A 22,195-nucleotide genomic window follows, 5' to 3' on the forward strand; every position below is an offset into this window, starting at 1 on the left:
GGTGAGGGAGTCCAGAACTAGAGGGCATAGGTTTAGGGTGAGAGGGGAAAGATATAAAAGAGACCTAAGGGGCAACTTTATCACGCAGAGGGTGATATGTGTATGGCATGAGCTGCCAGAGGAAGTGGTGGAGGCTGGTACAATTACAACATTTAAGAGGCATTTGGAAGGGTATATGAATAGGAAGGGTTTGGAGGGATATGGGCCGGGTGCTGGCAGGTGGGACTAGATTGGTTTGGGATACCTGATCGGCACGGACAGATTGGACCGAAGGGTATGTTTCCATGCTGTACATCTCTGACTCTATGACTCTAATTGGACTTAGAATTCAGAAGGAGTCCTGGATCGTGGAGGAAGTGGGATGGTTGATTGGTCTGTGCTGCGGGATGCTGTGAAGGACTCAGAAGAAGGCCTTGAGCATTTAAACTTCAGTGCAGCATAGCAAGTGGCAAATGATAAGCTTAAAAGCAGTATTTACTTGATGTAACTGAGCAAGATTCCAGTCCAGGTGGGTGGGGGAACAAGAGACTACAGTGGCAGGATTGGCTCAATGAATAGTGTGATATGGGCATTTTGGTGGAGTTGCTGAGCAATTCATAGGATTTTTCTTGATCATATTTACTATTGGATGGAAAAGTAGGGTGTTCGACCACTGTATATTACCTATATTTGCCACATGTTAATTCTGGTGTCAGAACTAAGCCATACATGCATTGTAGATTGTATTACTGCTCCAACTTAATAAAGCAAAGTTTTTTTCTCATTCGTTCAAATATCATATGCTTTACTTTCTAAATAAAGTAGATCTCTCACTTTGTCTGATTTAAAAAATGAAAGTTACTAGTCTTAAGCCGAACTGTAACATTTGACCATTCGACATATAAGCAGAATTAGGCCATTCAGCCCATTGAGTCTTTTCTGTTATTTAATCATGGCTCATACGTTTTTCAATTCTATTCTCCTTCCTTCTCCCTGTAATCCTTCATCTCCTTTACTCATCAAGAGCCTATCTGTCTCTGTCTTAAATACATTCAATTACTCGACCTCAATAGCCTTCTGTGGCAATGCGTTCCACAGATGAACCATCCTCTGTCTGAAGGAATTCCTCCTCATCTCAGTTCTAAAGGGTTATCCCTTCACTCTGAGGCTGTGCCAGAGGGTCCTAATCTCTCCTGTTCATGAAAGCATCTCCACGTGCGCTCTAAGTATCTCTGTATTTTGCAAGTTTCAATCTGATTTTACCTCATACTCCTAAACTCTACTGAATACAGACTCTGAATCCTCAACAGCTCCTCATATGACAAGCCCTTCATCCCAAAGATCATTCTTGTTAACATCTGTGGACACCCTCCAAGGCCATCTCATCCTTTCTTAAATACAAGGCCCAAAACTGCTCACAACATTCCAAATGTGTTCTAACCAGAGCCTTATACAGCCTCAGCAGTACATCTCTGCTCTTGTAATCGAGCATTCTTAAATTCTAGCTAATAATGCATTTACCCTTTTTTGTTACCAGCTGAACTTTAAGAAATTCCTGATGTATGACTCCTAAGTCCCTTTGAACATAAATTTTGAGATGTCATCTGGGATCACATTATGTTAATGTCCGTATCTACTTCAGATTTTTTTTAAATCAGTGGAAGCATTTTAACAATAATGATCATCAAAAAGACCTGTCAGAATTTATTCACTTAAATACATTTACATGGGCATTTTGGCAAAGACTGACGGGTTGAGGTAGGAACTTGTTTGTTGATTTTTTTTTGGTTGGAACTCTGTTTACTTTTGCATATGATGAATCTTCAGTTCGAACTGGCCATCCACTGATATGAGAAGGTAGACAAATCACATGGATATGGTGTCAAATACATTAATCCATTATTGCTGATACAGCAATGCTGATTGCTAGTGATACCAGCAGCGGAGCAGATGGTGGTGGAGTAGTTTTGTATGAGGTGTTTGTTCTGAAAGGGTTGATTTTTGAAACTACATTAAGTTTCACACAATTTTATGATGTTGTACCAACTTACATAGAGATAAGGCAGAACAGCTTAAGATTACATGGAGAGAAGACCTGCAATTTATTGCCATCTTCTATCCACTCAATCATTTTGGTTCCTTCCATTTGTATCTTCTTAATAGCTTTAGTCCCTTCATTACATTGCAGTGATTCTGAACTTGTTGACATGAGTGATTTGTAAATTGGCTTTTTAAATCTCTCAATATTGGATCCAAGTGATAAAAATTCACACTTGAGTTGTTGAATTCTGGGAATTTGAAATCTAGCTCATGGTGGTCAGAACTGACCATTGAACTTGGCAAAGATAATTGCACAAGTATGAACCTGATGCTTATTATTACAGATCCAATTTCTCTTGAGTTTTCAATTCTGGACTCACTCTCTCATGTTCCTAGTTTTGTTAGGAAATCAAAACACTTGGTATTACTTTGGCTAGCATTTAACTTGAATCATCAATCACAGACACGTACCAGATAATGTGTTGTAATGTCTGTACGGTGAGTCTACATTTCACCTCATTCAGCTATACTGGCTAATTTTCAAAAATGCATTCAAGCAAAGACCTACTGGTGGACTAAAGGCATTAATGCAACTCATTATTACAAAAAAGGAATTTTACTTCTTGTCTGTGGTGTATGAATGTGGTGCTAAGTTTGTCTGACTCAATACTGAGGAGAGTAGTTGGAATTAGCCTTACAGATTTGTCCAACTTTTCAAGAAAGGAACTGGGAATTGGAGGATTTCAATTTAACAAGTCTGAAAACTTAGCAGGAAACCATACACATCCACAGGTTGAGCTTGGGAGACCAAAAACTGAGAGAATTTGACTGTACCCTGCTAGAGCCAGACTGATCCACCTCTGAATAAAAGAAATAAAGGACACGTTGCCTCTGCAGTGAGGGTGGAGGAGGGGGAAGGGGAGGATTATAGCTTCTCCAGTTGTAGATGGCAAAAATTCACCAGGGCCCCTAAATAGCACTTTCCACCTCCATGACCAATATCATCTAGAAGGACAAAGGCAGCAGAAACATGTACTCCTCTGCGTCTGCAGAAACTGTTGTGTAAATTGTACAAATTTGGAAGTTATTAGGCTTTGCATGATTTTTGAGCGTTGAGAGATTGTACTTCTTGATGGGTCAAAAATATAATAGATGAGAAATTGGGTATGTTTGCAAGTATAGTTGGACAATGATGGCCCACTGATCACTAAATGGTGAGGGGAACTCTGACTGAATGACAGTGTTGCTATTCTGGGGCTCAGTTCGCTAGCCAACAAAATGCCTTCAAGGTAAACAGCCCAACTTTCAACCATCAATTTAAAACATCCAACTGTTTCTATGTTGATTATTGATTCATTTCTTCTTGCTGTTGTTTCCTATTGCTGGCAATGTGGGCTGGGGCGGTAGATGGGCAGGCTACTTTCAGAATAGAGTAAAGGTAGAGGGGATGGACAGAGACTAACAGGACTGCAGAGGGATACTGGCAGCATCTTGAGATTGAGGAGTTCATCAGAGTTGGTAACAAGTCAGTGGATGGAGTTGAGCATGCTGAAGGGCATCATGTGAATGGATGGAAGTGACTCTCCCCTCCTCTCTGCCCTTTCTCTCTCACCATCTCTTTATATCTCCTTTCATTTCTGCCTCCTCCTACTCTATCTCTCCCTTCCTTCCCTCTCTTAGTCTCCACTCATTTTCTTCTTCTCTCTCATCTCCCCTCTCTCCTCTTCCCTTAAACACACACACACACCCTCCTCTCTCTGTCTTTCTCTCAAACTGCTCAATTCATCCCTGACAATCAACAATAATAACTGAAGATGAACAAAAAAAAACTGCAAGAAAATTGAATTAAAGGTAGAACTTGTTGAATATTCTCTGCAGGTCCTGCAATTTTTGTGGAGAAGGAATGAGTGGTGATGTTTCAGGTCAAAGACTTTTCATCAGTTTAGTATGACATACTTGTAGAGACAGGGTCTAATGAACATGCAGATGAGCCTCTGAGGTAGACTGCGATGTGACTGGGATCTTGGTAGTCATGAGAAAGAGACTGTGCTAAAAGATTGCAATTAGAACAGCATTCAGCAGAGAGGTCTGCTGGTGAATCATCATGTATCCATTGTTAATAAAGAGACAGATCGAGGTTTGGCCTAAGATGTGAACTACAGAGGAATTCAAATTAAAACACTGCTGAGCATTTGCAGAGTCTGTCTTTATTTCAATAATAATGGAAACTGCCGTCATGTGACTTAAAAATACAGGATGAGGATTGAGGTGCACTCGTATTGTTGAGAAGTCATCTGCACTTGCTCAATGATTCTAGAACAAGGCTGAGTGTTCTTCAGTGAACTGGGTGAAAGTGAGGACTGCAGATGCTGGCGATTAGAGTAGAGAGTGTGGTGCTGGAAAAGCACACAGGTCTGGCAGTATCTGAGGAGCACGAATATTGACATTTCGGGCAAAAGCCTTTCATCAGGAATGAGGGTAGGAGTCTCGGGGGTGGAGAGATAATGGGAAGGGGTAGGGTTGGGGGGAAGGTAGCTATGAGTGCAGTAGATGGATGGAGGTGGGAGTAATGGTGATAGATCAGAGGGGAGGGTGGAGTGGATAGGTGGGAAGAAAGTTGAACAGGTCATGAGGGTGGTGCTGAGCTGGAAGGTTGGAGTTGGGATAAGGTGGGGGTGAGGGGAAATGAGGAAACTGATGAAATCCACATGGTACCATGGGGTTGGAAGCTCCCGAGGTGGAAGATGAGGCGTTCTTCGTCCAGGCATTGAGTAGTCAGGGAGTGGCGATGGAGGAGGTCCAGGACTTGCCTGTCCTCAGCAGAGTGGGAGGGGGATTTGAAGTGTTCGGCCATAGGGCAGTGGGGTTGGTTGGTACGGGTGTCCCGGAGATGTTCTCCGAGAGTGGGCATCCTGTCTCCCCAATGCAGAAGAGACCGCATTGGGAGCAATGGATACAGTAAATTGCGTATGGAAGTGCAGGTGAAACTTTGGATGTGGAAGGCTGTTTTGGGGCCATGGACAGAGGTGAGGGGGGAGGTGTGGGCACAGGTTTTGTAATTCCTGTGGTGGAAGGGGAAGGCTCTTCAGTAGACCCTAAGTGTCAAATTATTGGCTTGCTACTTGGTCAGATAATGAGCAAGACTTAATGTTACTTTGTGGCAGGATCCTGAATGAAAGTACTACACAGAGTTTGACATAACTGAGAAAACTAAGCTTGTTTTGGAAGATCCACATCTTTCGCTCCCTTGGGCTCATGATATCCAATATTTTGTTGCAATTTAACCCACATTATCCAAAAAAATGTACTTGTTTAAAACATATTTTTGGGGTAAATTATGACTGGGTGGTAAACCATTTTCATTTCCTCCCAGCTTTTATTGCTGCTGGAGAAATTCATTGATCATTTTGATTTCGGTTGCTTAGAATTGCTGTGAGCATATAGAAGCAGTAACCCCCATTTACAGTGGTTCTTTAAAGCATGCTGTTACAAACAGGAAGTGAGTCACTTTTCACTTTTCACCAGTTTCTGGTTATTTTCAACATACTTTTCACTAAAGAACAGAAGACCAAGAAATAGTGTTAATACCAAAAGCGTCCTTGCAGGACCACCTTCTCACAAACCTCATAGCATTTAAAGCTTTCCAGTAGGCATCATTTGAAGGTATCATCAGTGATGGTACAACTTGCTGTTTCTAGATTGGAAGGTTCCATTTCCTGAAGCATTAATGTACAATTGAAGTTTTCAGCATGAAAGGTAGTTATTCAATCCAACAGTTGTCTGCAGTTCTTACTATATCATTTCAAAACTCATCCCACTGGCTTGCTTTCTCCCCATATCCCTATATTTTTCTCTGTTTATCCAATTCTCTCTCAAAAAAAAATCTCTTTACTGAGCATTCGTTTGTCCTGGTAAACTGAGTATGTGAACAGATTTCTAACTGGTTTAGGAATTACACCTTAGCTCTTCAGAAGTACTCGGCAATTTAAATAAAAACAGAAAATGCTGGCAGTACATGCCTTTTTAAAGTTCTTTTAAAATCAGACCTCTTATTCTGCACGGAATTAATAATATATATCAGGGCGATTTTACATTTTTTTATACTAACAAGCAGCACTTGGTAACAACATTTGCTGTGTCATCATTGGGGCCATATGTAATATGCAACAGATGAACTGCATTCAAGCTATTTCATACTTGCATTTATTTTTAATAAGCTTATTTTAATATACATATCTAAATTATGGTTTACATGGAATGCATGATGCAAAGGATGGATCTCATGCTGTTTGTCCACTGATTATAACTCGCCTTTGACTTAAGATAATTTTAATGTTTCCTTGTGAAAACATGCAACTGCGCATAAGTTCTCATTATTGAACAGTAATTGAAATCTCACTCCGTGAGGCCAAAAGGAACACTGACGTAGGAATTGCAAACATTTAATCAGTGCTTTTGTGAAATCATAACTGAAGCATATTATTGTGGAGGGTTAGAGGAGGGTTAGGCTATAATTGAGTTGAGAATAGTGATCTTGCGATATCCAACAAAGAAAACTGCTTTCTCCATGTGCCTAATATTGTTATGTACCAAACTTTTTAAAAATTTGAATGCTGCCTTGAGAAATAAAATAAACTAGTCTAAATATGGTTGTATAGATTTGTGGTATAATGGACAGTGAAGAGGATTATCTCGGAATGCAGCGAGATCTTGATCAAATGGGAAAGTGAACTGAGGAATAGTAGATGGAGTTTAGATAAATGCAATGTTTGGGAGGTCAAACCAGGGCAGGACTTACACAGCCAATGGTACCATCCTGGGGAGTGTTATAGAACAAAAAGATCTAGAGGTACAGATTCATAGCTCCTTGGAAGTGGGGTCACAGATATACACCATGGTGAAGAAGGCTTTCAGCATGCTTGCTTTCGTTGGTCAGAGTGTAGAGTATAGGAGTTGGGATGCAACTTGGACTGGAAAGATTGAGTCATAAATAGAGGCTGGATAAGCTGGATAATTTACTCTGGAGTGCAGGAGGCTGAGGGGTGACCTTACAGAGGTCTATAAAATCATGAAAGGCATAGATAAGGTAGATAGCCAACAGCTTTTCCTCATGGTAGGGGAGTATAAAACTAGAGGATGTAAGTTTAAGATGAGAACAGAGAGATACAGGAGAGTTCAGAGGGTCAACTTGTTCACACAGAGGGTGGTGAATGTCTGGAAAAGGTTGACAGAGGTAGTGGTGGAGGCGAGTACATTTTTATCATTTAAGAAACATTTAGACAGGTTCATGGATGGGATAGGTATGGAAGGATATGGACCAAGCACAGGCAAATGGGACTAGATTAATTGTGAAAACTGGGCAACATGGAGAAGTTGGGCTGAAGAGCCAGTTTCCATGCTGTAAACAAACCTTTACAACTTGAAATTTACATTGTATCTTTCACAACCTGCAGACAACCAAAATTGCAATCTCCGTTGTATTGTTGGAAGTCCGACAAACAAATTCCCGCAAAGTGCAATGAGGTACTGGCCAGATAATCCATTTTTTGGGATATAAGTCAAGGGATAATAGTGTCTTATGTTCTTTTATGATTACCTAAGAGGGCAGATGAAGCCTCAGGTTAATATCTTTTCTGAAATTGAGGAATAAAAATTTTAGGTAAGGAATAAAAAGAAGTACAGTGCATTGTGATGAATCATTTTCATGTCACCCAAAACTCCAGTGATAGTGAAGATCATAGAATAGAGTCATAGAGATGTACAGCATGGAAACAGAACCTTCGGTCCAACCCGTCCATGCTGACCAGATATCCCAACCCAATCTAGTCCCACCTGCCAGGACCCAGCCCATATATCCCTCCAAACCCTTCCTATTCATGTACCCATCCAAATGCCTCTTAAATGTTGCAAATGTACCAGCCTCCACCACATCTTCTGGCAGCTCATTGCATACACCTACCACCGTCTCTGTGAAAAAGTTGCCCCTTAGGTCTCTTTTATATCTTTCCCTTCTCACCCTAAACCTATGCCGTCTAGTTCTGGACTCCCCGACCCCAGGGAAAAGACTTTGTCTATTTATCCTATCCATGCCCCTCATAATTTTGTAAACCTCTATAAGGTCACCCCTCAACCTCCGACCCAGCCTGTTCAGCTTCTCCCTTTGGCTCAGATCCTTCAATCCGGGCAACATCCTTGTAAATCTTTTCTGAACCCTTTCAAGTTTCACAACATCTTTCCGATAGGAAGGAGACCAGAGTTGCACGCAATATTCCAACAGTGGCCTAACCAATGTCCTGTACAGCCGAAGCATGACCTCCCAACTCCTGTACTCAATACTCTGACCAATAAAGGAAAGCATACCAAATGCCTTCTTCACTATCCTATCTACCTGTGACTCCGCTTTCAAGGAGCTATGAACCTGCACTTCAAGGTCTCTTTCTTCAGCAACACTCCCTAGGACCTTACCATTAAGTGTATAAATCCTGCTAAGATTTGCTTTCCCAAAATGCAGCACCTCGCATTTATCTGAATTAAGCTCCATCTGCCACTTCTCAGCCCATTGGTCCATCTGGTCCAGATCCTGTTGTAATCTGAGGTAACCCTCTTCATTGTCCACTACACCTACAATTTTGGTGTCATCTGCAAACTTACTAGCTCTGCCTCTTATGCACGCATCCAAATCATTTATGTAAATGACAAAAAGTAGAGGAGCCAGCACCGATCCTTGTGGCACTCCACTGGTCACAGGCCTCCAGTCTGAAAAACAACCCTCCACCACCACCCTCTGTCTTCTACCTTTGAGCCATTTCTGTATCCAAATGGCTAGTTCTCCCTGTATTCCATGAGATCTAAGCTTGCTAATCAGTCTCCTATGGGGAACCTTGTCGAATGCCTTACTGAAGTCCATATAGATCACATCTACTGCTTTGCCCTCATCAATCGTCTTTGTTACCTCTTCAAAAAACTCAATTAAATTTGTGAGACATGATTTCCCACGCACAAAGCCATGTTGACTATCCCGAATCAGTCCTTGCCTTTCCAAATACATATACATCCTGTCCCTCAGGATTCCCTCCAACAACTTGCCCACCACCGAGGTCAAGCTCACCGGTCTATAGTTCCCTGGCTTGTCTTTACCACCCTTCTTAAACAGTGGCACCATGTTTGCCAACCCCCAGTCTTCCGGCACCTCACCTGTGACTATCGATGATACAAATATCTCAGCAGGAGGCCCTGCAATCTGGGGATTTATCCACTTTTAACCGTTTCAAGACATCCAGCAGTTCCTCCTCTGTAATCTGGACATTTTGCAAGATGTCACCATCTATTTCCCTACAGTCTGTGTCCTCCATATCCTTTTCCACAGGTAAATACTGATGCAAAATACTCATTTAGTATCTCCCCCATTTTCTGTGACTCCACACAAAGGCCGCCTTACTGATCTTTGAGGGGCCCTATTCCCTCCCTAGTTATCCTTTTGTCCTTAATATATTTGTAAAAACCCTTTGGATTCTCCTTAATTCTATTTGCCAAAGCTATCTCATGTCCCCGTTTTGCCCTCCTGATTTCCCTCTTAAGTATACTCCTACTTTCTTTATACTCTTCTAAGGATTCACTTGATCTATCCTGTCTATAGGTGACATATGCTTCCTTCTTTTTATTAACCAAACCCTCAATTTTTTTAGTCATTCAGCATTCCCTATACCTACCAGCCTTCCCTTTCACCCTGACAGGAATATACTTTCTCTGGATTCTTGTTATCTCATTTCTGAAGGCTTCCCATTTTCCAGCCGTCCCTTTACATGTGAACATCTGCCTCCAATCAGCTTTCGATGGTTCTTGCCTAATACTGTCAAAATTGGCCTTTCTCCAATTTAGGATTTCAACTTTTAGATCTGGTCTATCCTTTTCCATCACTGTTTTAAAACGAATAGAATTATGGTCGCTGGCCCCAAAGTGCTCCCCCATTGACACCTCAGTCACCTGCTCTGCCTTATTTCCCAAGAGTAGGTCAAGTTTTGCACCCTCTCTAGTAGGTACATCCACATACTGAATCAGAAAATTGTCTTGTACACACTTAAGAAATAGGTTATCCAATAGAGGGTTTCCTATAATCTGCTGGTATTCAGAATATGGCCTCTGGATTAACTAACTACTGCATGATTGATATGTGACTACACCACTCACCAAAGCAGATTAACACCACACTAGAGTGTCAAATCGCAGGCAAGACATCATTCAACATTGACATCTCTCTGTCAAAGGAAGTTTAAACCTTATATATGTATGGCTAAACCTGTGAGAAAGTCAAAATGTTGTTGACTTGAGACAAAATGAAGTTGATACAGCAAGTGGAAGACTGTGGAATGAAGTGAAAATTGGACAATGCTCAGAAGTGAGATATACCACTATTAAGCTTGTCAATCATTTGGAACCATAAAGCGAAACAGAGTCAGAAATGTCTAAGTACAGAAAAAAGGCTCTTTGGCCCCTTGAGACTGTGCCGGTCAAAAAAACCCACCTAACTATTCTAAACTCAATGTCCACCACTTGGCCCATAGCTTGACATTGCAAGTGCACATCTAAATGCTTCTCAAGTAGTATGAGGGTTTCTGTCTCTACCACTATCTTGGAGCATTTGAACAAACAGGCAACCTCTCCAGCAAGGAAGAGCAGAGTGATTGTCTATTCTCATTTCAAAAAGCTCTGCTAATGTAGCTAAGGCAACTTGAACAGAGATTATTTTCCATCTCTGGTCCAGTCCTCCAGAAAAGCTGATTCATTCTAGCAATGAGACTAAGCCACAAAGAATTTACTTGCTGCAATGGATGGCTAAACTGAACCAAAACAAGGCATGTCATCATCTTCAAAGTGATAAGCAGTAAGGCTAGACAGTTATTGCAGCCATGATAGAAAACTGGTTTTAAATGAATTCTTCCACATCCTGAATGGGAATGCACCAAAATACATTTTTTTAATGTGGATTAAACCAGACTGTTTTATCCACCTTTTGCCAGATTGCTCTTTCATATTTAATGCTAACATGTGTAATGGTGGAAAGTGAAACAATGACCATGTCACATTGCTGGGCAAAATGTCAAGACGTTATCCATTAAATGACTTGAATGGCCTCTAGCATTTTGAGACATGAATTAGGAAAATGGACAAAATGTATCAGCAGAAGAAAAGGAGGATTACCATAATACAGACAACAGTATAGCACAACTCAACATCATAAGCCACAAGCCAAGATTCTGGACTGCCAACATCTTGGCCAAGTTCCAGCAAATAGCTCTGGGATAATTAGGAATTGGAGAAACCAACTACTGATGTACCACATGTCTCCGATTATTGAGGCCATTACTAAGAAGCAGGACCAGGACTAAACTGTTCTGGACAACGTATTTATAGTGAAGAAGGTGAGGAAGTGATGACAGAAGCCCCAGTCTCCAACTGCTTCTGCCACGAAGGATTCAAACAGGTTACGGCATTGCAAACTGTGAAAATAAGAAAGAGAAGAATGAGGTGCCTTTTGTTTGCTTGTGAAAAGCCAGCATTAAAAATTCTAACATGAAAAGCCAATGAAAAGTACACTGAGATGGACAACTTTGTATGCTCACATTGAAACTGTCAGATGAGGCTATCCCAGTCTCATCCTTCAGTCAAGCAGGCTGATGACCTTGAAGAGTCTAATAATGGTCTGCCATCTCATTCGCCTGTTTTCCTTGCTGAAACTTTGAAATTCTGTGGAGTTGTACACTGCAACAGAAGAAGGCAAGGGTTCTGATTAATTCAAGATGGAGGATTGGAAAGAAATTGTGGCTGTAAGGGCTGCTCATTCTTTGAGGTTCTTTTGGTATTGGAGGTGATTTCCTCGAATTCCAGGAGCAGCAATTACTGTTTTATTGCTTTTGCATTGTATGGAACTTTGGGGAAAAGAAGTCAAAACAACAGCACTTTTAAAAGGAACAAAAGCAGACAAAGGCACCTAGCACATAGTCATTAGGGAGATATAGAAAGAAACCTAAACTGCTAACTGTCACAGCAGGGAACACTGCCTTGCCTTTTAGAGTTCATTCCTGGACATCGGAGTGCATCTAAGAAAAATGAACAAACAGTGAAATGCACAGCTGACCTTGGAGGAACCTGTGTTGGAGAGCTCACAGCACAGGAACAGAGAAGTGCATAGTTTTTAACCTTGCTGTAACTCTACAGTAGTGAGTAGCGTGGGTTCTTCCTTGATTATATGTTTTATTGAAGTTTGTCTCTTGATTAATTTTTAAAAATATAAACCATAAACCATAAGTTAACATGGAGCACTGTCTGTTAGAGAAAACATTTGATTGTGAATCCTATCAGATCGCATGGATTGGCTGGAGCGACAGTTAGAGGCAATAAGGAATTTACAAGAGCTCGGGCATGTGATGGATGGTAGTTATAGGAAGGGAGAAAAGCCACAGATACAGTCAGTGGATGGATTAACTCCAGGAAAGGTAGGAGGGTTAGGTAAGTAGTGCAGGAGTCTTCTGTGGCTATCCCCATTTCAAACAAGTATGTTGTTTTGGAAAATGTAGGGGGTGATGAACACTCAGGGAATGTAGCACGAACGGCCACGTTTTTGGTACTGAGACAGGCTCTAATACAGTGGAGGGTATGTCGGGTTCCAAATGGTCGATTATGATTGGGGACTCTCTAGTCAGAGGCATAGACAGATGTTTCTGCGGCCAGCAGCAAAAAAATCAGGATAGTGTGTTGCCTCCCTGGTGCAGGATCAAGGATGTCTCAGAGGGTGCAGAATGTTCTCAAGGGGGAGAGGGGCCAGCAGGAGGCCATTGAACACATTGGAACCAACGACATAGCAAGGGAAAAGGTTAAGATTCTGAAGGGAGATTACAGAGAGTTAGGCAGGAATTAAAAAAGGAGGTCTCAAGGGTCGTAATATCTGGATTACTCCTGGTGCTATGAGCTAGTAAAGGTAGGAATAGGAGGATAGAGTAGATGAATGCTTGGCTGAGGAGCTGGTGCATGGGAGAAGGATTCACATTTTTGGATTATTGGACTCTCTTCTGGAGTAGAACTGACCTGTACAAGAAGGACAGATTGCACCTGAATTGGAAGGGGACTAATATACTGGCAGGGAAATTTGCTAGAGCTGCTCAGGAGGATTTAAGTTTGTAAGTGGGGTGGGGGGTGAGGGGAGAGCGGGGTTGGGAGCCAAGGAAACAGTGAGGAAAGAGATCAATCTGAGATTGGTACGGTTGGGAATGGGAACGAGTCAAACAGACAGGGCAGGAAGGAACAAAGCCAAGAACAATGTAGGACTGATAAATTAAAGTGCATTTACTTCAATGCAAGAGGCCTAACAGGGAAGGCAGATGAACTCAGGGCATGGTTAGGAACATGGGACTGGGACATCATAGCAATTACAGAAATGTGGTTCAGGGAAAGACAGGATTGACAGCTTTTTGTTCCAGGATACAAATGCTATAGATAGGAAGAAAGGGAGGCAAGAGAGGAGGGGGAGTAACGTTTTTGATAAGGGATAGTATTAACTGCTTAACTTAGGCTATTCCTGGGAATACATCCAGGGAAGTTATTTGGGTAGAACTGAGAAATAAGAAAGGGGATGATCACAGTATTGGGATTGTATTATAGAGCCCCTAATAGTCAGTGGGAATTTGAGAAACAAATTTGTAAGCAGATTTCAGTTATCTGTAAGAATAATAGGGTGGTTATGGTAGGGGATTTTAACTTTTCAAACAGACTGGGACTGCCATAGTGTTAAGTGTTTAGATGGAGACGAATTTGTTCAGTGTGTACAAGAAAAATTTCTGATTCAATATGTCGATGTATTGACTAAAGAAGGTGCAAAACTTGACCTACTATTGGGAAATAAGGCAGGGCAAGTGACTAAAGTGTCAGTGAAGGAGCACTTTGGGGTCAGCGACCATAATTCTATTAGTTTTAAAATAGTGATGGAAAAGGATAGACTGGGTCTAAACGTTGCATTTGTAAAATTGGAGGAAGGCTAATTTTAATGGTATTAGGCAAGAACTTTCGAAAGCTGATTGGGGGCAGATGTTCACAGGTAAAGGAATGGTTGGAAAATGGGAAGCCTTCAAAAATGATATAACTAGAGTCCAGGAACAGTATATTCCTGTTAGGGTGAAAGGCAAGGCTGGCAGGTGTAGGGAATGCTGGATGACTCGAGAAATTGTGGTTTTGGTTAAGAAAGAGAAGAAAGCATATAGAGTCATAGAGATGTACAGCATGGAAACAGAACCTTCGGTCCAACCCGCCCATGCCGACCAGGTATCCCAACCCAATCTCGTCCCACCTGCCAGCACCTGGCCCATATCCCTCCAAACCCTTCCTATTCATATACCCATCCAAATGCCTCTTAAATGTTGCAATTGTACCAGCCTCCACCACATCCTTTGGCAGCTCATTGCAAACACATACCACCCTCTCTGTGAAAAGGTTGCCCCTTAGGTCTCTTTTATATCTTTCCCCTCTCACCTTAAACCTATGCCCTCGAGTTCTGGACTCCCCGACCCCAGGGAAAAGACTTTGTCTATTTATTCTATCCATGCCCCTCATAATTTTGTAAACCTCCATAAGGTCACCCATCAGCCTCCGACGCTCCAGGAAAAACAGCCCCAGCCTGTTCAGCCTCTCCCTGTAGTTCAGATCCTCCAACCCTGGCAACATCCTTGTAAATCTTTTCTGAATCCTTTCAAGTTTCACAAAATCTTTCCAATAGGAAGGAGACCAGAATTTGCACGCAATATTCCAACAGTGGCCTAACCAATGTCCTGTACAGCCACAACATGATCTCCCAACTCCTGTACTCAGTACTCTGACCAATAAAGGAAAGCATACCAAACGCCTTCTTCACTATCCTATCTACCTGCGACTCCCCTTTCAAGGAGCTATGAACCTGCACTCCAAGGTCTCTTTGTTCAGCAACACTCCCTAGGACCTTACCATTAAGTGTATAAGTCCTGCTAAGATTTGCTTTCCCAAAGTGCAGCACCTCACATTTATCTGAATTAAACTCCATCTGCCACTTCCCAGCCCATTGGCCCATCTGGTCAAAATCCTGTTGTAATCTGAGGTAACCCTCTTCGCTGTCCACTACACCTCCAATTTTGGTGTCATCTGCAAACTTACTAACTGTAACTCTTATGCTCACATCCAAATCTGATTGAGCCATTCCCACTTCATATTATCTCATTTAAGTAGCCTCATAAGCAAAAAAAGAAATAGAAAAATAATTATGTTTTAATGGAGGCTTCTCTTTTTTTCACATGATTGACAGTCTTAACAATGGAGCTAAATGGCTTGGATACAGTCAAGGCTCAATAAGCAAAGAAAGCTTTAATTAGGAAGTCACATTTGTACCAAAAATAAAACTAATACTGTCAAGACTGAAAGATCAAAGGAAAACAAAGGTCAGGGCAGCAATTATTAGACATTGCAATTAGTCACACTGAAGTGAGTGTTGTCTGTGAACAGTTTAAATCATGGCCTAGAAATTCATCCAATTATTTCTTAAAGCTGAGAATCAAATCCACTTCCATGAACGCTCTTGTCTGTAGAAAATGATTGTCAAATTGTAATTTGCTCTGGCATTGACCATTTGTAAAACGTCATACAGATTACCAATTGGATCATAGAGGGAGCATGGTCTCAGCTGGAGTATTGTAATTTTCTGTCTACTCTGGCTCAACTTAGTCACAAATTTAGAAGAGCTCTCCCAGCTTATCATTGTGACATTTGCATTCTGAGACCAGTCATGTTTTTGCCATTTGGTAGTAAGATGATATTAGATGTCATTTTCTTATGGAACTGCTGTATGTTCTCCCTAAAAAATTATAGCTTTATATAAGGTTAAACAAGAACGGCGCAGTGGCTCAGTGGTTAGCACTTCTGCCTCAAAGCGCCAGGGACCCAAGTTCAATTCCAGCCACGGGTGACTCTGTAGAGTTTGCACGTCCTCTCATGTCTGTGTGGGTTTCCTTCGGGTGTTCTGGTTATCTCCCACAGCACAAAGATGTGCAGGTTAGGCGAATTAGCCATGCTAACTTGCCAATAGTGTTGGTTGGGTGCATTAGTCAGGGTAAATGTAAAAGTAATAGAGAAGGGGAATGGGTCTGGGTGGGTTACTCTTCAGAGGGACGGTGTGGACTTGTTGGGCCAAATGGCCTGTCCCCACACTGGAGGGGTTCTATGATTCTATAAAGAAAGCACATTCCCATCCTCCCAATTGTGCAAATGTTTGTTGGGGACAGTTAGAGCAAGATAGAAATGCCTTTATTGTCCCTGATCATCTGTGAATAATTTTAATTTAGTTTTCAAACACTTGCTGTTTCTGGTGTTTTATGACTATATGAAAATCTATTTAGTTTGAGTCATTCAACCCTTGCGATTAAACTTCTTCTCAAATGTTTTCTGTGGAAAATAAAAAGGTGAAATGCTACAGATCTGTGTTGTAAAGTGTTTTATAAATATGAATATATAAAGAGTTGTTTTGTTTTGAAGTCTTGAATGGTATCACAGCAATTATTGTGAAAAGGATTGGTTTCTCTCTGCATCAACATTTGCATGTACATACGCTCGCTTGTATGGAACAACTCATGCGATTCAAAAAGAAACACAGATATGACGGTTCCATTCTTTACATTTCATACTTTAAGGTATGGCCAGACACACATTGATTCTAAGATCTAACTGATTGAAGCCAACTATTATTATAGTTTGGAACTTCACTGCAGTAGAACATAGCGAGTATCTAAGTCAAAGAGATGGATTTTCACAAACGTTAGGATGACTTAATTTAAAAATTTTGAGTGGGACCTAGTTTGAGGACTCATGCCCTTATTTCTGGTACTAGAACATTTCAATGACATGGATAATGTTTTGGGCAGGGAGCCACAATCCTACACAGCTGTCCTGCAAAGCTTCAGTGCGTGGTTAGTCCATTTCCTAGCCCTGCAGAATTGTCATTGTGTCAGATCAGTTTTCTATGACATATTTTCCTTGGTTTCTCAGAAGAGTCGAAGAACCAAAGCCTACAATTGGGAAACTGTTCAAAGGTAAGCTTAATAGGCCCTATCCATGCCTCCTCCAGGCTCTATCTGACCCTTAATGCTCATTGACCTAGAATGCATTGTGCACAGGACTAGTGATCCGTACATTCAGAATGATAAATTTTGAAATTCTAGAGAAAAAAAAAATTTAGAAATCTTACGTGAAAAATAAGCTGCTGTTCCTATAATCCTTTGAAATGTGCCAGGGACAATTGTAATTTCAGTAAAAGCTTGAACCACTTCACACCTCTCACTTTTGTCCAACTTATTATTGTGACACTGACTAAAGAGATCACAGAAAGAAAACACCTTATAACCATATCAAGATGTCAATAAAGTAAAGGCAACGTACCCCTCTTGAACTCATGAATTTTTCAGCCTTGTCTCTCAGCAAACACTTATAGAAAGCACAGATGGAGAACTATTTTAGTAGAAACATATTGCCAGGCATCTGAGTAACATGGAGATGGCACAGCAACATTGAATAGCATGGAGATGGCATAGCGTTTGAGGGGGTATGTGGGTGTTTGGGGGGACTAATGAGATGTGAGGAGTGATGCCTAGAAGGTCCAGAATCGTATGAAGAATTTGAAAATCAGGGTGAGTCTTCTAACTAGTCACCTCAGCATTTGCACGCACACTCCCCATTTGTAGCCATCTATATTCTGTTTCTACAGTTGGCATGCCTCAACTGCATCCCACAACCACCCCTCCCCACCAGAAAAATTGTGTGCAGGCTTTTTTTTTAACAGAAGCAGGGTAGTGAGCTTGAATATTTCCTGTTTCGAGCTAACCACTTTGGTAGCCAAAAGGATCTGTAATTTGATGATTTTTGAGCCACTTCTTAATATGTATCTTTTTACAGTTGGAATTGACTTGCACTGAGTTCAGATGTAAAGCTTTTCTTAATGAGAAAGGTTCCTCTTGTAAGAAAGTCAAATTTCAGTTATTCTGTCATCTTTTCTTCTTTGGTATTTTTGGACACTGTTTCCAACCTGTATTGCCATTTAAAATGTTTCACCACCAGCATTGGAAACGTGCATAAAGTCATTTCTTTTTTTAATTGTACCAACCTTACTGATTTTCATTTAATCCCATTTATGGTAATGTCCTTCCAAGTTTTCATTTATTAATTTTTATTTTAGATTAAATAGGGTTGTAGTAATTGAGACACAAATTGGATCTGGAAAGGAAGCAGGAATTTCATTAAATTAGCTAGAGTAAATTACTTCCGAATAGCTTGTAGATCATATGCTTGAATGTCATTTGCAGCTGCAAGTTCTGCAGATATGCAGCTCTGGGACAAGCTCTCTCAAGGCACTTGCCATACAGTGACAGCTCAGTATGACACTCTCTGAAAACATAGAGCAATCTTTCAACTAAATTAATTAGTTGTCACAAATGATCAAAGTCTATGTAACAAGGAGCATGTTGCAGACAATATGTATATATGCTATATTTGATTTATTATCTTTTAATATTTTGTGGCATTTTTGAGTTAGTATCCAAGGTTCTGTTGTGATAATGCGAAGTCTATTTCTTCTTATTTCTTTGCAGTTTATCTTATAATCATTCCCAAGCACCATATAATATTTCAAATCAGCTAATTAACTAAGTGTTAACTTGCATTTTGTTGTTACTTGGCTGGCAGGCTGTTGTGTTGATGCATTAATACAATGTAGTTGAGTCGCTTCATTGACATTGCAACTGGTGTCTACCCACATCGTACTGTCCAGATTAACTATTTGCAAAACTCTGTTTGTTAGCTATCTTGAGGTTCACCCTGCATGTATGTTTACGGTATGTGATATGGTGATATATAGTAAGATACTTTATATATTGTATATGTACTTCATGCTATATTTTGCATCTTAGTTTTTGTTCTGCAAGTACAAGGGGCCTAAATGATTAATAGAACAATAGAACATAGAACATAGAACAATACAGCACAGAACAGGCCCTTCGGCCCACGATGTTGTGCCGAACTTCTATCCTAGATTAAGCACCCATCCATGTACCTATCCAAATGCCGCTTAAAGGTCGCCAATGATTCTGACTCTACCACTCCCACGGGCAGCGCATTCCATGCCCCCACCACTCTCAGGGTAAAGAACCCACCCCTGACATCTCCCCTATACCTTCCACCCTTCACCTTAAATTTATGTCCCCTTGTAACACTCTGTTGTACCCGGGGAAAAAGTTTCTGACTGTCTATTCTATCTATTCCTCTGATCATCTTATAAACCTCTATCAAGTCACCCCTCATCCTTCGCCGTTCCAACGAGAAAAGGCCGAGAACTCTCAACCTATCCTCGTACGACCTATTCTCCATTCCAGGCAACATCCTGGTAAATCTTCTCTGCACCCTCTCCAAAGCTTCCACATCTTTCCTAAAGTGAGGCGACCAGAACTGCACACAGTACTCCAAATGTGGCCTAACCAAAGTCCTGTACAGCTGCAACATCACTTCACGACTCTTGAATTCAATCCCTCTGCTAATGAACGATAATACACCATAGGCCTTCTTACAAACTCTATCCACCTGAGTGGCAACTTTCAAAGATGTATGTACATAGACCCCAAGATCCCTCTGTTCCTCCACCTGACTAAGAACCCTACCATTAACCCTGTATTCCGCATTCTTATTTGTTCTTCCAAAATGGACAACCTCACACTTGGCAGGGTTGAACTCCATCTGCCACTCCTCAGCCCAGCTCTGCATCATATCTAACTCCCTTTGCAAACGACAAATGCTCTCCTTACTGTCCACAACTCCACCTATCTTTGTATCATCTGCAAATTTACTGACCCACCCTTCGACTCCCTCATCCAAGTCATTAATAAAAATTACAAACCGCAGAGGACCCAGAACTGATCCCTGCGGAACTCCACTTGTAACTGGGCTCCAGGCTGAATATTTACCATCTACACCACTCTCTGACTTCGACCGGTTAGCCAGTTTTCTATCCAATTGGCCAAATTTCCCTCTATCCCATGCCTCCTGACTTTCCGCATAAGCCTACCATGGGGAACCTTATCAAATGCCTTACTAAAATCCATGTACACTACATCCACTGCTCTACCCTCATCCACATGCTTGGTCACCTCCTCGAAGAATTCAATAAGACTTGTAAGGCAAGACCTACCCTTCACAAATCCGTGCTGGCTGTCCCTAATCAAGCAGTGTCTTTCCAGATACTCGTAAATCCTATCCCTCAGTACCCTTTCCATTACTTTGCCTACCACCGAAGTAAGACTAACTGGCCTGTAATTCCCGGGGTTATCCCTATTCCCTTTTTTGAACAGGGGCACAACATTCGCTACTCTCCAGTCCCCTGGTACCACCCCCGTTGACAGTGAAGACGAGAAGATCATCGCCAACGGTACTGCAATTTCCTCTCTTGCTTCCCACATAATCCTAGGATATATCTCGTCAGGCCCGGGGGACTTGTCTATCCTCAAGTTGTTCAAAATGTCCAACACATCTTCCTTCCTAACAAGTATCTCTTCTAGCTTACCAGTCCGTTTCACACTCTCCTCTTCAACAATACGGTCCCTCTCGTTCATAAATACTGAAGAGAAGTACTTGTTCAAGACCTCTCCTATCTCTTCCGACTCAATACACAATCTCCCACTACTGTCCTTGATCGGACCTACCCTCGTTCTCGTCATTCTCAGGCTTCTCACATATGCATAAATGCCTTGGGGTTATCCTTGATCCTATCCGCCAAGGATTTTTCATGCCCTCTCTTAGCTCTCCTAATCCCTTTCTTCAGGTCCCTTCTGGCTATCCTGTATCCCTCCACTGCTCTGTCTGAACCCTGTTTCCTCAACCTTATTCCTTCTTGCCTTATTGCCTCCTTCTTCCTCTTTACTAGACATTCAACCTCCCTCGTCAACCAAGGCTCCCTCACACGACCATTTCTTTCCTGCCTGATAGGTACATACATATCAAGGACACGTCGTATCTGCTCCTTGAAAAAGTTCCACATTTCCACCACATCCTTCCCTGACAGCTTATGCTCCTCAAATCCTGTCTTACAGCATCGTAATTTCCCTTCCCCCAATTGTAAAATCTACCTTGTTGTGCGCACCTATCTCTCTCCATAACCAAGGTGAAAGTCACAGAATTGTGGTTAACTTGTCTATTTTTCTGGAGTCATGGTGTTGTGAAACCAATGCAACAAAGATAGTTCCTGAAGTACTTTCGGGAATTTGTTTGCATTGAGAGAGATTTACAAGCAGACAGAGTAAATATTGAGGAGCTTTAGCTTACTTTCAGTTAGAAGGATCAGGTATTGATTTTGTTTTGCTTAGAGGAAATGCTCATAACTTGGAAAGCTTTTAGTTTCAGTTTGCAGAAGTCCTGGTTAAGTGAAATGTAAGAACACAGTTCTCCTGAAGCAAGGAGTTAGTACAGAAAGGTTAGAAAATTATAAATTTACCTCAGTGTCAGAATTAAGTTTGAAAGTTCCAGACCAAAAAATTTGGTTCAAACCCTGATAGGGTTCATTTGAAGCTGAGAAGGTCCATGCTCAGTTGTGGTAATACTCAAGTTAGAGGCTACTAGACACTTATGTCTGCGCATTGAAAGCAAAGGTTAAATCACAGCCCAGTGGGTCTGTGGTTAGCACTACTGCCTCACAGTGCCAGGGACCCGGGTTCAAATCCCAACCTGGGCAACTGTCTGTGTGGAGTTTGCATATTCTCCCTGTGTCTGCGAGGGTTTCCTCCCACAGTCCAAAGGTGTGCAGGTCAGATGAATTGGCCATGCTAAATTGCCCATAGTGTTAGGTGTATTAATCAGGGGTAAATATAGGAGGGTGGGTTTCTCTTCGGAGGGTCGGTATGGACTTGTTGGGCTGAAGGGCCTGTTTCCACACTGTAGGGAATCTAATCTAATCTAAAAAAAATCAAACCTTTTAGATGTGATATAGAAAGGAATCCTCTTTGGTGTTTGAGTACTTGTAAAGGGATGTTGCTGGGATAGATGGAATAGTGTATTTTAACTGTGTGGATTGGAAGCTTTGAAATTGTGTTAAATATGAATAGCTTGGGTTTATTATATTTTCTTTTCTTTTGCA

General features: G+C 41.4%; 1 protein-coding gene across 4 annotated transcripts in view; it reads left to right on the forward strand.

Moving 5' to 3' along the window:
• The window catches only part of sorcs2 (sortilin-related VPS10 domain containing receptor 2), a 668,617-nt gene that overhangs the window by 377,236 nt on the left and 269,186 nt on the right, over positions 1 to 22,195 (forward strand). The gene's annotated exons all lie outside the window — the stretch shown is intronic.

The sequence above is a fragment of the Chiloscyllium punctatum genome, chromosome 1 (assembly GCF_047496795.1).
Source record: "Chiloscyllium punctatum isolate Juve2018m chromosome 1, sChiPun1.3, whole genome shotgun sequence".
Taxonomy (NCBI): domain Eukaryota; kingdom Metazoa; phylum Chordata; class Chondrichthyes; order Orectolobiformes; family Hemiscylliidae; genus Chiloscyllium; species Chiloscyllium punctatum.